The 14845-nt window shown below is 39.8% G+C and overlaps 1 long non-coding RNA gene across 1 annotated transcript in view; it reads right to left on the reverse strand.

Annotated features, from left to right (window-relative positions):
* The window catches only part of LOC138687795 (uncharacterized), a 33115-nt gene that overhangs the window by 15323 nt on the left and 2947 nt on the right, over nucleotides 1–14845 (reverse strand). The window contains exons 2-3 of the long non-coding RNA XR_011326926.1: nucleotides 11267–11377; nucleotides 11047–11161 (exon numbers count right to left, since the gene is read on the reverse strand). This is a non-coding gene — a long non-coding RNA (uncharacterized lncRNA). The remainder of the gene's footprint in view (nucleotides 1–11046; nucleotides 11162–11266; nucleotides 11378–14845) is intronic.

Here is a 14845-nt window from a genome sequence, read left to right on the forward strand (position 1 = left end):
TAAGCTGTCTGTACAGAATCTCCACCGATGTTGACGCAGCCCGGTGAGCCCAACTGGAGGCTCGTGCCGAGCAGGGACGCTGGCCTGGCCTCAGGACAGCTTACAGCCTTCAGACGATGCTGCCGCAGAAGATATGCAGAAGAACCAGACCGCTGTCTTCTAAAGATGTAAGAAAGGCCTTTGAAAGATTGTGCCTAGCAATTGAAAGAAATGGAACATCTGGAGGAGGAAAATGTTGCTCCTCCAGAAAGAGAGAAGCTGTAGTCCATGATGTTTGGCGGAAGAGTGTAGAAGAAAAAGGGAGAAGCTAGAAACAAAAAGGGCCTGGGAAGCCAAAACCTTTGGCCATAAGGAGAACAGAATGGTTGCAGGAGGCTCTCAAGAGCTGGGCAGGCGGCTGGATCAGAGTGCGTTGGGAGGGTGCCCGGTGAACCAGCTCTAAAATAAAAGTCACTACAGCAGCTACACCCTGCAGGTATGGTGTCCTCAGCAGGTCGATCAGAGGTTGCGTTTCCTCCACCTCTCAGCAGTAGGCAACGGAGGTTACACGGTAAAGTGTGGACTTTTGGCACGTTATGTGTCGGGGTCCTGGTACTTAATCTTCACCTGAAACAGGGAAAAAATTAAAGCTGATATATATTTTCTACCAATAAATTGCAGGTGGATACTGATTTCCAGGTGCAGGAGAAACTCCTCAGATCTGCAGGAGAGTCACAGGCTATTGAATAGCAGAGCAAATACTGGCAGAAAAATTACGGGAGCTGATGGAATAGCACGGAGGGGAAGGGAGGGTTGAGCTCTGCTCCTTGTCACAGGGTCCTCTGTGGCTACGCCAAAAATAAAGCTAAAAGCAGGTGGAAGAATATCTACCTGCCAGAAGGTGCTATCCATAATAACATGCTTTTCAACCAGCATCAGAAAGGGAAGTTGGAAAGCAAGAATGGACTCAAGGGGAAAATGAAAACAGAAATGTCAGAGGAAAATACTCACTCCTAAGCCGGGAACTGATGCAGATGGATAGTTACCAATAAAAACCATCACTATATAATAGGGAGATCTCAATTTATAGCTTCAAAGACTTAACGTTGTATTTCCTCGTCTCCCTATCTCTGTTAGAAGATTCAGGTTTTCACCCTGCCAAGGCTGGATTGTGCTTATCAGCAGCTCAAGGCTTTATGTCTCAGTGCGAGTAGTCAAATATCTAAATGTAACTTTGTATTTAACTAAGCAGAAAATAAACCAGGACTGGTATCAGTGAAAATAAAACCTTCCCAGTCGCGATCGGGTGGTGAGAATGTCACCGCCTGAGGCAGAGCAGCAACTGCTGGAGGCAGCTGGGGGCCGGGGAGCAAGGCTGGTGTGAAATTGGGGGGGGGGCTGAGCCTGGGGGTCCAGAGGCAGAGGGGCAACAGGCTTAAACCCTCCTGATGTCTTCTGGCGACGTAATGAGTTCCCCGTGTTTGTTGCGTTGGTGTTCAGTGGCACCTAGCAGCTCTGGGCAATGCCAAGGAGCAAGTAGTGATTCCCGGAGAGGGAAAGGAGAATTCCCGTATAACGGAGCAGGAAAGCGAGCCCTGTCTTGGTCACAGCTCAGCCCCCGGCTGCAGAGCTGCCTTCGGTCAAAAGGGCTGGATTTGGAGACACAGTTGGAATGCATGTGGTTGTGTGCTCGCAGGCAACTGTGAGCACACAGGCAGGACTTAGTGTACTTACTAACTAAAATTTTTGCCTTTTTGACGGATTTATCCCTTCTGTGCTCCCGTAAGTGATGTAGAAGCATATAACTGCACTTAAAACATTAATTTTCTCTCAAGCAGGTTTCTCAATTCTTAGTTCAGAGAGTTCACCATCTGTAAAAGCGGGTAAGTTTCTGAAGTTGAGCCCTTGGAGGTTTCTTCAAAATAATGTAGTCTCAATCCATTTTCCAGGTTAGTAAACTTAGAAACAAACTCCGTTTTCTTCCTGCAGCTGTTTGTATAGTCCCTGAAATGATTTGTGCACAGATGTGTCACCAAGCAAATATTCCAATGCCTTTTCAATAACAAATAGACTGCTATAATGAATGTACATCTACCAGTCGGACAAACACGTGATACTGATGCATGCTATAAGAGCCAAACTCTGTCCTGTACAAAACTCAGTAAAAATAAACTGCATCTTTGGAGTTACCTTTCCAAGCTAAACTAAGAAAAATTAATGAATGTAGTTCCATGACCAGGATTTAACACACAATAGGATTTTTTAAAAAAAAATACCCCGGAGTCTTCAGGCTGATGTGATATTATGCTTTTGCTGGCCTTAATATTATTGTTTCTGTCTCATTTGAGGTTACTTTCCAGTGTTTATTATTAATTCAAATTCTCACTATTAAAGGGAAGATATTGTCCATATGGTTGACGTGCTGCTCAGTATGTTCATAAGTTCTCTAACGTTTTGATTAACACTGACAGAAAACCCTTTGAAAACATATGGCCCTATATACATCCTGTCATTTCTAATAATAGGGTACATTCTTCAGTACATTTTCTTAAGAAGATGAATTCAGTCATATTTTAGAAACATGCTAATACTTTATTAATTAGTCCTTTGAGGTCAGGGGGAAAGAAAAGACTGAATGAAAATAAACTTTTCCTTGAGCAGACACCATGAGCACTGTAGATAATTTGTGCAACAGAAAAACGTGATATCTATGAGTAATGGTCCCTATATACAGCCAGATTTCTTAAACCAATTAGCTTCTGGCATATTCCTGAAGATATTCATGCTGTATTTGATATGCCAGACCCTTAAAGCTTTAGCATGAAGACTGATTTTGATGCTCATTTCACTGATTAGGTCAGTATTTTGTTTCTGGTGTTGAATTTCTATATTTATACCAATAGTTTCCCTTTTCTAACACCTTTGGGATACCACAGGGTCTCAGCACTCTTCTCCCTTACGCAGGCAGGTCTGATACCAAACCTAGTAGAGATATTGTTGACTTAAATTCACTTTGGCTTGTTCAGTAACATGCCATATTTACACGTTAGAATTTGTCCCCAGAGACTATTTCCACCATGCCTGCTCTGCTGGGATTTTCATCCATTCCCTTCACCGGGACGGTGGAAATTCCCACCTCCGTGGTCTCTTTTAACCATTTTTTCCTCACATAGCTGCTTGTTCTACCCATCCTCATACTCCACCAGCTCCATATTTGTTCAGAGAGAAGCTGCTCAGCCACATGTTCTTTAACATGATACTTCAGGATGCAACTATGCAAGAATAAGGCAGTTAGTCTACTTGAAAACTATGCAGCACAGTAACACAAATATATTTTTAAAAGATGAAATATCAATATTGTACTTTATAGACCTGAATATTTTCATACAGCTCACACGTGTTCAAAATATACCTACTCAATTTCTTTCCCCCCAAAGATGTATCATTATTGTTAATGTTGATAAATAATGAAACTAGAATTGCAAAATTGCTATAATAACAATTTCAGCTAGCATCTAACTTTCATTTCTTACTTTCCCCTTTCTTCCTTGAGGAAAACCCAGAGACATACCAGCTGATTCTCAAAAAATTTCAAAATGGACGAGATTTCCCCCCCCCTTTTCTTCTCTATCTCCTCCCCTTCTCTTTGTGCCTGCTCTTTTTCCCTTGGGAAAAGTCCCTGTCTGGGCTACATCAGTGAAGCATTTCTGGGCAAAAAGCCATCAGTCCTTATGAAAATCCATCTCTGACTATTACTGCAGATAGGTTTCTCCGAGCCCATCAAATCTCTCCTTCTCTAGACTCCTCTCAAAGAAAATACCTAGTAAAATTCATGGTCTTTGTCTGTAGGGAGAGAGGTAGAAGAAGCCTGGTGTGTCTGAAAGATCTTTGGAAGCTGCAGGATGAGGTTATCAACACTCCCACTCTTAAGGACAGGGGAACTTTTCGACTCCTAATCAAAGCTTACCTGTACTGCAGAGAGCAGCTCCCTCCACATCTTGTCTTGTGAAGGACCAGTCAAGACAAAGGAAATAAATATCATATAAACCCTACATACTTTCCATTCCAGGTGTAAAGCGCACTTCTTTGATTTTGCCTACCCTAACATGCATGTGAACAGCGTTTATATAAATAATGTTACCCAACCAAACACATTCTAGAAAATGGAACATCATTTTGCATATATATTATCCTTTTTTAGGACCTAATAGGGGAAAGAATGAAACACCTCTAACAGAGGTTAGCAATGACATTCAGAGCTCATCTGCAATAAAAAGGAAGGTAAGATCATAGGGAGACTAGTGCAAGAACTGGAATAGATTGGAAACATCCACCATTGATGAAAAATCAAAACAATTAAAAAACCCCCAACAATCAAAAGCATATTTATGGATTTGTTGCCAAAATTCTGTACACGACCAATGAAATTTTTTGCCCTGTTGTACTGAGTTTCAAGAGCAGTACAAGTTTACTCTGTCAATTCAGATAAAATATGATCTTTTACACTTTGCTTTACACTGTACCTGCCTTTTTAGAGCTGCCCATCCTCCCTGCCTTGCTTTTTCAGAACTTGAGAGACATGAAGTGCCTTCAGACCAGTAACATACGGCAGCCTTCCAGATAACTATTTACTACTAAGAAAACTGTGCTTGTGCTATGCTGTTTATCTCATGATACTCCTTGAATTACAATACTGTTATTTCACTTTTTTTCTTTGGTTCTACATTATTTAAACTTCTGCACATGATACTGAAAACTTGAAGACTGTTATCAGTTTAGGAAAAGGGTATTAAATGGAAAAGATTAAGCTTTTGGCCTGAATCCAGCAAGCACTTAAATGCATGAGTAACTTTACTCCCATGAGTAGTGTCTTTGAAGCCAATGGGACCAGTCATGCATGGAGGAGCGCACGTTTGTATAGACATTGGGGAGAGCAGCCTCTGCCGCGAGAGGTCCAGGGTCAAAACTTGGGCCTGCGTTTAGCTACGTGTGTGTGCTCAAATTCATAAGACATTAACGCACTATACATGCTCACTACACTTTTTTCCAAATATCAGAGCTTTATTGCTATGTTATTATTTTTTCCCTTCTAAAATGGACAGCTGTTCTTCATTTTTTCTTACCTATATGACAGATTTAGAAAGAGTCAGGTTTCAGTTTTTCAGAGAAAAGAAAACAAATCCATATTTAAAAAACACAGAATACATATTTTACTAGAAAGCATAAGGCTTGGAAATGCCTAACCATGTTCTCTTCAGACTGTCAGAAAATAGGAAATAGGCATAAAAAAACAGTAGCATACCATAACAACTTTCATTCCCTCCCAGAAAAGTCACAGTTTTTTTACATCTGCATCTTTTCTGTCCCAGTGTTAGCTACTGTTCTCCACCATTTCCATCTTACGTAAAAGCTCTGCACAAACCTTATTTATGTTTAAACCTTTTGCTTCAAGGTTTATGCCAGTTGCCAGCACCACTGAAAGACAGACAGAAGTCAGGTACTAAAAATTATTGTCCTGTGAGACACCAAAGCTAACCTTCATTTTGTCTCAAATAAGGAATATAACAACTTGTAATATTTAAAAAATCATTTAATGGAAAAGGTGTAAAACCTCCTAATTAAGAAGCATCAAAAAGTTCACTTTGGCATTTCTAACCAAACAAATCACTGCAGCATTACAGAATCTAAATATTTAATTTCTGTTTTGTGAAAAATTACTGATAAAAGATGTGCCTCGGTGCTCCATAAAAAGAGGGGTTTGGCAGCCCCTTACGTGTCTGTACTCCACCACCAAGAAGATGCATCCTTGCAGGGACAAAAGCACACAGCAACACAAGATGTAGCCCTATCAAAGAAACTACCTTACAAAAGAAAAAGGGATCATGAGATACCTGAATCAAAAATTCTAAAACCTGGCCTAATTCAGTATGGCATGCTGTGGGCCAAACAACCCTACTGATGTCAACGGTGGCAGTGGTGAAAATGGCCACGTGCGTGTCTTCCATCAGGCTGGCCCTACCCTATGGGAACTTCAGGAAAACTTGCTGGGATCCTACCATCTTCTGCAAATCAGGCATCGGCCACAGCCTGTGCCATCGGGGGCTATGCAAAATCAAACAGAATTACCAATGGCGAAAGGCGGTAGATTAACCTGATCTTACTGTGTCCCTCTCACAATGCAGTAATACACTGCAGGGTTGGGTTGCTGTTTTTTTTTTTAAATTAACTTTTTATTTCCTACGCTGATACTTACTACTTGTTCATACCTACTCAGACAGCACAGACCACTAAACAGATTTTCCTATGACAATGTATGCTCGTGAGATGAAGTAGGCTTATATCTAGCTGGCTGATTACGGAGAAAAAAAATCAATGCGCCTGCAAAACTTATTTCTACGGGTGATGAAGCTCCCTGCTATGGATTGCAGTGCCTAATTTGCCAGATATTTGTTTCCTAGCTATTATTGCCTGCTGAATATTTTAAATGCATTGTAATTCAATATTCAGGCCAAGTCTAAAATAAACCTTTTATTTTTTTTTCTTTTGATTATTTTCGTTAAAGATATTTTTGTCTTCAATCTTCCATTTCAGTCATGGCCTTTTAAAAGGCCATCTTCAACTTTAAAAGCAGCCTTAATTACTAGACATTTTGTCTCCTACTTGGCAACATAATACAAGATGAGGAAACTGGATGCAGATTCTAATAAATTCGTAGCACCATCCAGAAGAGGCAATAGGATGCTCTACTCAGTTAAAAGCAGGAAACAATTTATATCAAGGCCCCGTAACAGATTAGTGTACCCTGTTCTTCAGGTGTAAAAGTGCTGGCTCAAATTTTCTAAAAGGTGGCTAAAGACAGAAACATATTGACCAATTTTCAAACAGTAGTCAATAGACTTAGTGCTTTATTCTGATAAAGTTAATAGGATTTTGAAGGATTTGAGATTTGTGTAAATACTTCTGGGGTGAGAGCTATATACTTCTATCTGCATCTTTAGAGCAACCAGCTACCTTTGGGAAAAAAGTGGCCTTTTCATTAGCTCATGTGGTAAAAGTAAAGGAACTTAATACAATGTAATTCTCTCATTAGGGAATAACACTAACTCTAGTCCCACAATTTGAGTCCTATGTAAAACTGTTAAAAGGTCAGAGGAATTGGAATTTCAGGAGTTGTGGTCCAGGTCCTATTTATAGAAAGATTACATGCTTTCAAGAACAAGGAAAAAAATGACAAGTCATTTCAAGAAAAAAAGAGGGATTTTTTTTTTAACATCTGTAGATAGTGACAAAGATGGAAAGAAAGCTGGCAAGGGAGAAAGGACTGAAGGCAGCAAATACACAAGCACTAGTACCTTCCTGCACTCCCGAAGTATACTAATACTTAAAAATGGGATGGGGATTCAGATCTGCTGTGTCATGGGTTCCTGTTCTCTGGGCCTTCTGCTAGGAGGAAGGGAGAGACGGGGTATTTACAACCGTAATAGGATTCCCTCCTTAACAACACCTACTTAGCTACCAAATCTTGCTGTTTCTTAAAGGAGTTACTGACTTAAAGGAGTTATTTACCTTTTTGCTCTGCTTCACAAGCTTAAAGCATTTTTTTTTCTCAGCCTATGAGGTGACAGAGAAGTACATACATTGTAGGGTGAGGCCTGATCTGGGTGAGAAAAAGCTCTAGTGATTGGTTTTGGAAAAATGTGTAAGAAATTGTAATATATTGTCTATTCCTTTCTCTGGGTTTAGTTGGCTTTAGAGATTTGGGGGTGGATTTAGACAAAGCTTTTAAAATGAATGCTTAAATTTTTAAAACACTAAGGCGTGAGGTGGCCATAAGTTATTGAGAAAATTGTGAATATCTCTGCAATAAACGGCTATAGATCACATTTTGAAATGTACTTGTTTTTTCAGGTCAAAAGGTGGTTATGGAAAACAAGAGGTAGCAATAACTTCATTTATACAGCCAATGTCATCAATACTGGCTGTGCATTGGGCACTAGAAAAATAAATCTATCATCTCATTTTTTTGGTTACAGATATGGTGTGTCACCACATCGTCACACTTCTAATATTTTTTACTACACAGTATCTACCCTGATTATTTTCATACCTTAATAAATCAGTGACAATGTCAGTTCAATCAATGGAGTACAGGGTGGTAAGGTTTTCCTCAGCACCTGTACAAACTTATTTATATCCAGGCAACATGTAAGGTACATGCACTGCATGTGATCTGCATGTGCCTATTATGGCAGTGATGCAAAAATGGTGTTTAAATGCCATATTTCCCAAGGGTCTTGAAAGACTAGGCAGAGAGCGATGGTGAGGACTCCAGAAAAGGCAGCAGAGGAGGAGGAGGAGCTGCGTAGCCTATAAATGCCCATGGTGTTTTCTGAAGAAATCAGTTCCAGAGATGTGCATCTTTTTTTTTTTTTTTTAAGTGCTGTCCATTGATTTTTCTGTATTATTTATGACACTGCACATGTACCCAGGGAGGAGGAAGGGAGAAGGATGGAGAAGAGGTATTCACACACTCCGCTTTAAGCACCTAATTTACTTTCTGCTTGGCAGTCATGCTGCTTTATCTAATCGCTGAAGAGAGATTTGCTGCTCCACAGGGCAACTCAAAGCAGCTGTATTAGGTCCTTGAGCTGAATTGCCCCCTGAATGACAGCTGTCAAGTCATTTGTCACCAACACCAGCAAGCCCATACCGTTCCCAAATATCTTTCATTCAACGGAAAGTCTTCTTGTAGAACAGCTTTAATGATGGAAGAAAGATTTGATTTGGCTTCTATATTAAGTCCATGATAGTGTTAATCCCACAAAAATATAAAACATCCAGAATTTCTCTCTAATAATTGTAAACACTGCTTCCTTTGTCAACTTTTTGATTTATTGGAACTTATTATAGAGCTAGACTTTATTGTATTTGCTTATGATACCACAGTAATCTTTTCCCAGGCTTTCACTTTATTTTGTTACATTTATCTAGCAAGCCAGATTCACACTCCCACAGTAACCATATGGAGAAAAGCCACAAAAGCTGTTAAGTACATTTAATTACTGTTTTGATGAGCTCATATTTTAATTATGTTTATTGATTCTGTGTGTGTTGAAATAGTTTTAGCATTTCAAGAAAAAAAATGGAATCAATATACTGTAATTACTGGGCATTTTATAATTTTTCTGTGTAATTAAAACTTTCATATAATATTTTTAACACTTTTTACTAATCCTGCAGCTGTGATTGGCTGCATTTCCTTCTATGTTTAGGTGAGCTTTAATTTTCATTCTTCCACAATGTGAAGGTAACTTCAGGACTAAACATAATTTCCATCGAATACCCTCCTTCCTCTTAGACCTTCTTAGAAAATCAAATATAACATGCACATAGTATTTACTAACACAACACCAGTTGTGCCACGTTGGTACATTTTCCACTTGGAGCCATCGTGACAGCACTGGCTAGCACTGTAGTAACAGCTTCATGGGTAGGACAGCTAAGAAAGAGGTATTCCTAATGTCTCTCTCACTGTCCTATTTCATTACAACAGCTGGCATTTTATCTAAAATGGCAAAATACATTATTTGACTTTAAAAAATCCATATGCCCCTATTCAGGTAGAAAATTATTTAAGGCTGTTCCTGGACTTTTAAATGAAATTTTCCCTTGGATAGATCTAAACTTTTGGATTATTTAAAATGGTAAAGCAGATGTAAAAGTACGGGGACCTGATCCTCTAGTGGCATAACTGGCAAAAGTCCTTTTGTTCGCATGGAGCATAATTTTTATTTCATGGTGAAAGAAAATGACTTTGGACACAGAGTTTGGCTGAAAGCAATTTGGGTTGTAGAATGGTGAGGAACCAAGTAGGCTGTCAAGCTTTTAAAGTCGGTGCATGTCATGATGAAGAGAAGCATGTTTTTCTCCATGGGTTATCCCTTATGAGACAAATAAAAATATTTTTTGCATATAGGTAAATTAGCTATTATTGATTTATAAATCACAGATACTGCTCTCAGTCACCTTACACGCCCATTGATCGAGATGAAAGGACTTGATAAGCAGGTCCTGTGTATAGGAAAAAGTGCTAGCAGCGACAGCATGGGCATTTTTAACAGAGGGACCTGAACAGAGATTGCTTTCACCACCAAATTAGAATTTTGATGATGTGACTGAGTTTTGAGATTTCAGGATTTCTCACGTGATGAAAATTCCATCCTCAAGGGAGCTCTGATATTTATAGACATGAGATGCTGAGCTTCACGCCCTTCTCTTTTACTTCGTCTCTGAGTTTTAATTTCAATAGTATTAAAAGCAAGTAGTGCCACACCATTCAGCCATCAAGCTCAGTTTTCATTTATTTGCAGCCTTGTATGCCACATGGAGAGCAAATTAAAGAAAAGAAAAAACAAGTCAACTGCTTGTATTTTAAGACTCTGATTGTAGAAGCATCATTTTCACCCTTTCAGTATACTTTTGAGTCTCTGACAAAATGCTAGAAGGTTACTCTGTGCTCCTGACAGTCAAACTGGATTTGTTACATGAAGAGCTATTCTTGAAGTATTGTACCCTTGGCTCTCAAGCTCAATCTTAAATTACCAAAGAGAAAGAAATATCTCTTCTGTGGAACTCATCTTAACTTGACCCCAGGCATACAATGTTAGCAGGGCTGGAAACTAGGTGCTGGCCGAGGAGAGAGAAAGGACTTGATCTATTTTAGTACTGTATATTACCTGAAGGTCATGAGATTACTGTGAGAAGGGACAAAATGTATGACTTTGGCAACAAAAAGAGGTATCAAGAGCTGAAAGAGAATATTTATGGGAAAAAACCCACGTGATAGCAACTAATAGAGCTACCTGAAAGAAAAGTAGAAAGGGTAGACAGGAAGAATACATAAACAACACATAACTGTCCATTTGGAACGAGACAGGCCATGATTAGAGAAGGTTCGGGTGTCGTCTTGACCCGCAGAGGAAAGTCAGTGGAAGAGGAGGGAACAGGGAAATAGCATGGAGGCACAGAAAGGTGGAAGCTTCATTTGCTCCTCTTTGGAGCACTTACCAGAAGGGTGAACCTTGGCTCTGGCCAACTGCCCCTGCTACAGACCAGGAGAGCCCCACAGACGTTACAGGAGTCGGAGCAGTAGGACTCTGCAGAACTTGCTCCAGAGCCTCATCTGCCTGTTACAAAATAGATTTCACCGAGTTTTCAATCCAGGCTGGAGAATCCTGCCGCAGCAGGGCTGGGGACAGCAGGAGGGATGGGGAGGGGGATGAATGACCGCCCGGAGCCGGTGTCCTTACTGCTTGTACCTGCCTTGGAATCTGCGGGCTCCGGAGTGGTTTCCACAGGCACCAAGGTGCAAGAGCCCTATCTCGACATCTTTTGGAGGCTGCAAAACAAATGTCAAACTCAGTGTTCACCAAAGCCAACGTGAACAATTTCCATTGATATCAGCAATGTTTTCATCAACCCTTAATGCACTTTTTAGGCAGCCTCGTTTTTATGTGTATTTGTAGACATTCCTTTCACACTCTTTACAGTATAATTCAAGTAAATTTGTTTCCTTTGTTTCTGACACTAGTTTTCTTCTATCCTTTAATAATGTAGTTTTCTCGCAACATAAAAGAAATGCTGCATACTTAAATACGAAAAACTGATCAAATAGATACACCTGGGAAAATGAAATGGGAGAAGAGTTAAGCAGTCCTAGTTATTTCTTACCACAATGCAGAACTCTCCATTTGAAGATAAAAGGCCAAAATCTCTGCAAATACACCACTATAAACCCCAGCTAATTCTCTTGAAGTTGGAGGAACTATTTATGGTTTCTGCCATGGAGAAACTAATCTTTCCCCAGGAAAGACTGTTTGATGTCTGTTGACTTCTATGGGAGTGGAGAGGACATGCAGGAGGATTTGCCAGTGTAGCATGCTTGGTTAATTTAAGCACACATTAGTCACTGAAATAAAAGATTTCAGGTAATTGAGATGGTAGTGGTGAAATGGTTGATTAGGCTAAGAGCTGTCAGCTGCATGAATTAGGATCAGTGTCAGCCATAACTTTGAATTTCCTGGCTTCACTATGTGAGACAACACTATTGTTGTGTCAAGATAATTTCTTGGGTTTTTTAAGAAAAAAGCGTGAAGGATAATAAAAGTACTCTACTTCAGAAAGGCTGCTTTGCTGTCCTGGGCATATACATACAAATAGTTTTCAAACAGCTTGTTATTCACCCATTAGGCTGGTAGAGCTCCTCCGAAGTGGTTTCCATCTAAGAGATAAATACCCATTTATAAATTTCTTTGCAGCGCTGTAAAATTTACCTGACAGGCCAAAATGGCTCCTGCAGATACGTTACAACTCCAGACAACCATGTAGATAATTTTCAAGAGAGCAGCTACATATCAGAAAAATCTTTTGAACATTGGTAAATGTGGAAGTACAGCACATATGTTTCTCAGTGTAGTAACTCAGCTCTTTCATTTCTCTCTTTTGCTCAATGTTCAGCCCCTTGAGAGTTCCAACCCTGGCTCCAGTTTGGCAGTTTCACACACATAAAAGTCTTGTTCGTGCAAGTTTTGTGAGCCACCAGACAAAAATAAGAGGTTTTTTGCTGACTTTTTTTGCATTGCATCTCTAAAACAGAAAAACACAATCGTTTCTGAGAAACATAATCAGGCCCTTTTCATTTTAATGAGCAGCATGGTTGCTGCTAATTGTCTGTCCACGATCTTTCTCATTACACCAAAATGAGATAAAGAATATAGGTGAAATAATTATCTATGAGGACATTGAGATGATTGATCCACAGTTATATTAGACAGGACAAACAAAAATTATATTTTTCCTCCAATTGATGAAGGGAAGAAGAAAATTCCTGATGTGCAGGTGTTTCTGCCATGTTTGTGGAACGTGTCTGAACAACCGTCAGAAAAAGATGACTGGACTGCATGCGCCCCTTGCATCCAAACTGCCTCAAGAGCTTTGCACCCCAGGCACTTCTCTTGCTATGAAACAATGGTCAGAAACACTGCCAGGAGAGCACCCAGGAGGTAAATTTAAGACCTCTCTTCCCTATAACATATCTCCCCCTTGCTCTGTTGAAAACCAGCACCTTCCATCCTACAGATTTGATCTGGAGCTCATCAGTTCTATCATTAATCTGATGAAACTTGTTAGATTTGAAATCATTCCTCTGAACTCCTCCAGCTGCAATTACGAGAGAGTAAGGTTGTAAAAATTCAAGGTCAATTAGAACTAATAAGTTGAATAATTTCATCACATCTAACACCTTTTTCATGGAAACACTGAAGTCAAAGACTTCAGGAAAATTCTGATACTTTAGCGGTACCTTTTAAGACCTGCTGAATATTTCCAAATTGTTCCATTTTAAGTAGTGTTTTAAGATATTTTCCAAGCACAGCTCAGACTAGCTTTCATTTCTTGTTCACTTTTGTTTATTCATTGGTTATTGGCAGAGTAATGCAAATTTACTGATTAACACATTTAAATTTAGTACTGCTGCAGATCATTTTTCTTGCCCATGAGCAGAGACCCAAAATTTCGCTTTATAAAAGATTAAGAGTCACAGGCAGTTGCATCTCGTTACTTCTTCGAATAAGAAGTTAAGAGCCCAAACAGAATGACAACCTGATTCTTTATGTGTAGGAACCTGCTGATTTGCTTGCTGAGTGCTTGCCAGTTGAGGACCATTACTGGGCAGAATCTTTTTTCTTCACTTGGCTTATGCACAGAAAGTAATCACGGCAGGTTAAAAAAAAAAAAAAAAAAAAGAAAAGGAAAAAAAAAGCAAACAAACCAACCCCAATTATCAGAAACTATGGCCAGAATCTATCAGAGAGAATTCCGTGAGGATGAGAAGGGAAGATGTAGCAAAGATGCTGAAGTCGTCTTGATATCAGATGCTGCCCAAAACAGGTTCTCATGTAGATAATTGACGTCACAAAATCTCACAAGGACCTGCACAGCTGTAGTAGATGAAAATTTGTCTAGAAAAAAGATTGCAAATGGTGTAAAGTTCGTTATCATCAGACTCTGTGCAACAACTATGAGACATAACCATACGCTGCTCACTGCATGTTTCATGAAAGTATCAGTAAACATGAAGGCTCACCTCTGTGCTATGCATGTTCATGCAAAGTCCCACACATGCACATAGACCCCTTCTCCCCTTTCAGGATTAAATTCTTCTGAAAGAAGCTTGAGAATGAGGGATGCGTTTTTTCCTCAGTGCATCTGCCTATGAGAATCAGAGTCCTGTTTTGTTGACTCCTTCCTTCAGCCTACTGAGAATTTTATTTCATGGAAAAACCCACCCACAACAAACCAACATGAAAAATACAGGGCCCAATTCCTGCCACATCCAATTTCACTGCAATGTAAGAGCACAAGAATTGTGTAAGAGAAGCATTAAGTACTGGATCTCTGTTGATACATGCAACGCATTGAAAAATTCATGTACCAAAGACTACCTTCAAAAGACTAGTGTAAAAGTGAAGGAAAATTCAAACTAACAGAACAACTGCTAGGGAAGAAGTGGTTGAACACTTTTGCCATCTGTTAATAGGTTGTCAGCTGGCACAAATAACGATCCCCCTTACCTGGGGGTCACTTTTCTGTGTACCTCTCCTACCCCCGTTTCCCCAGCCGCTCTGAGCAGGTCACTGGGAAAGGGGAAATCAGAGTGTTCCCCATCATACGGAGAAATCAGAGAGGGTACAAAGTTTCACTTAGCTTTAGATTAGTCTAAATTAAATAGAGTGGCCTGGGGAGGGGTCTCAGCCTGCGGGGCAACCTGATAGTGAAGCTAGAATCACAGTCTATCTATGTTCTAAAT

Source organism: Haliaeetus albicilla, chromosome 11 (assembly GCF_947461875.1).
Source record: "Haliaeetus albicilla chromosome 11, bHalAlb1.1, whole genome shotgun sequence".
In the NCBI taxonomy this organism is placed as follows: Eukaryota; Metazoa; Chordata; class Aves; order Accipitriformes; family Accipitridae; genus Haliaeetus; species Haliaeetus albicilla.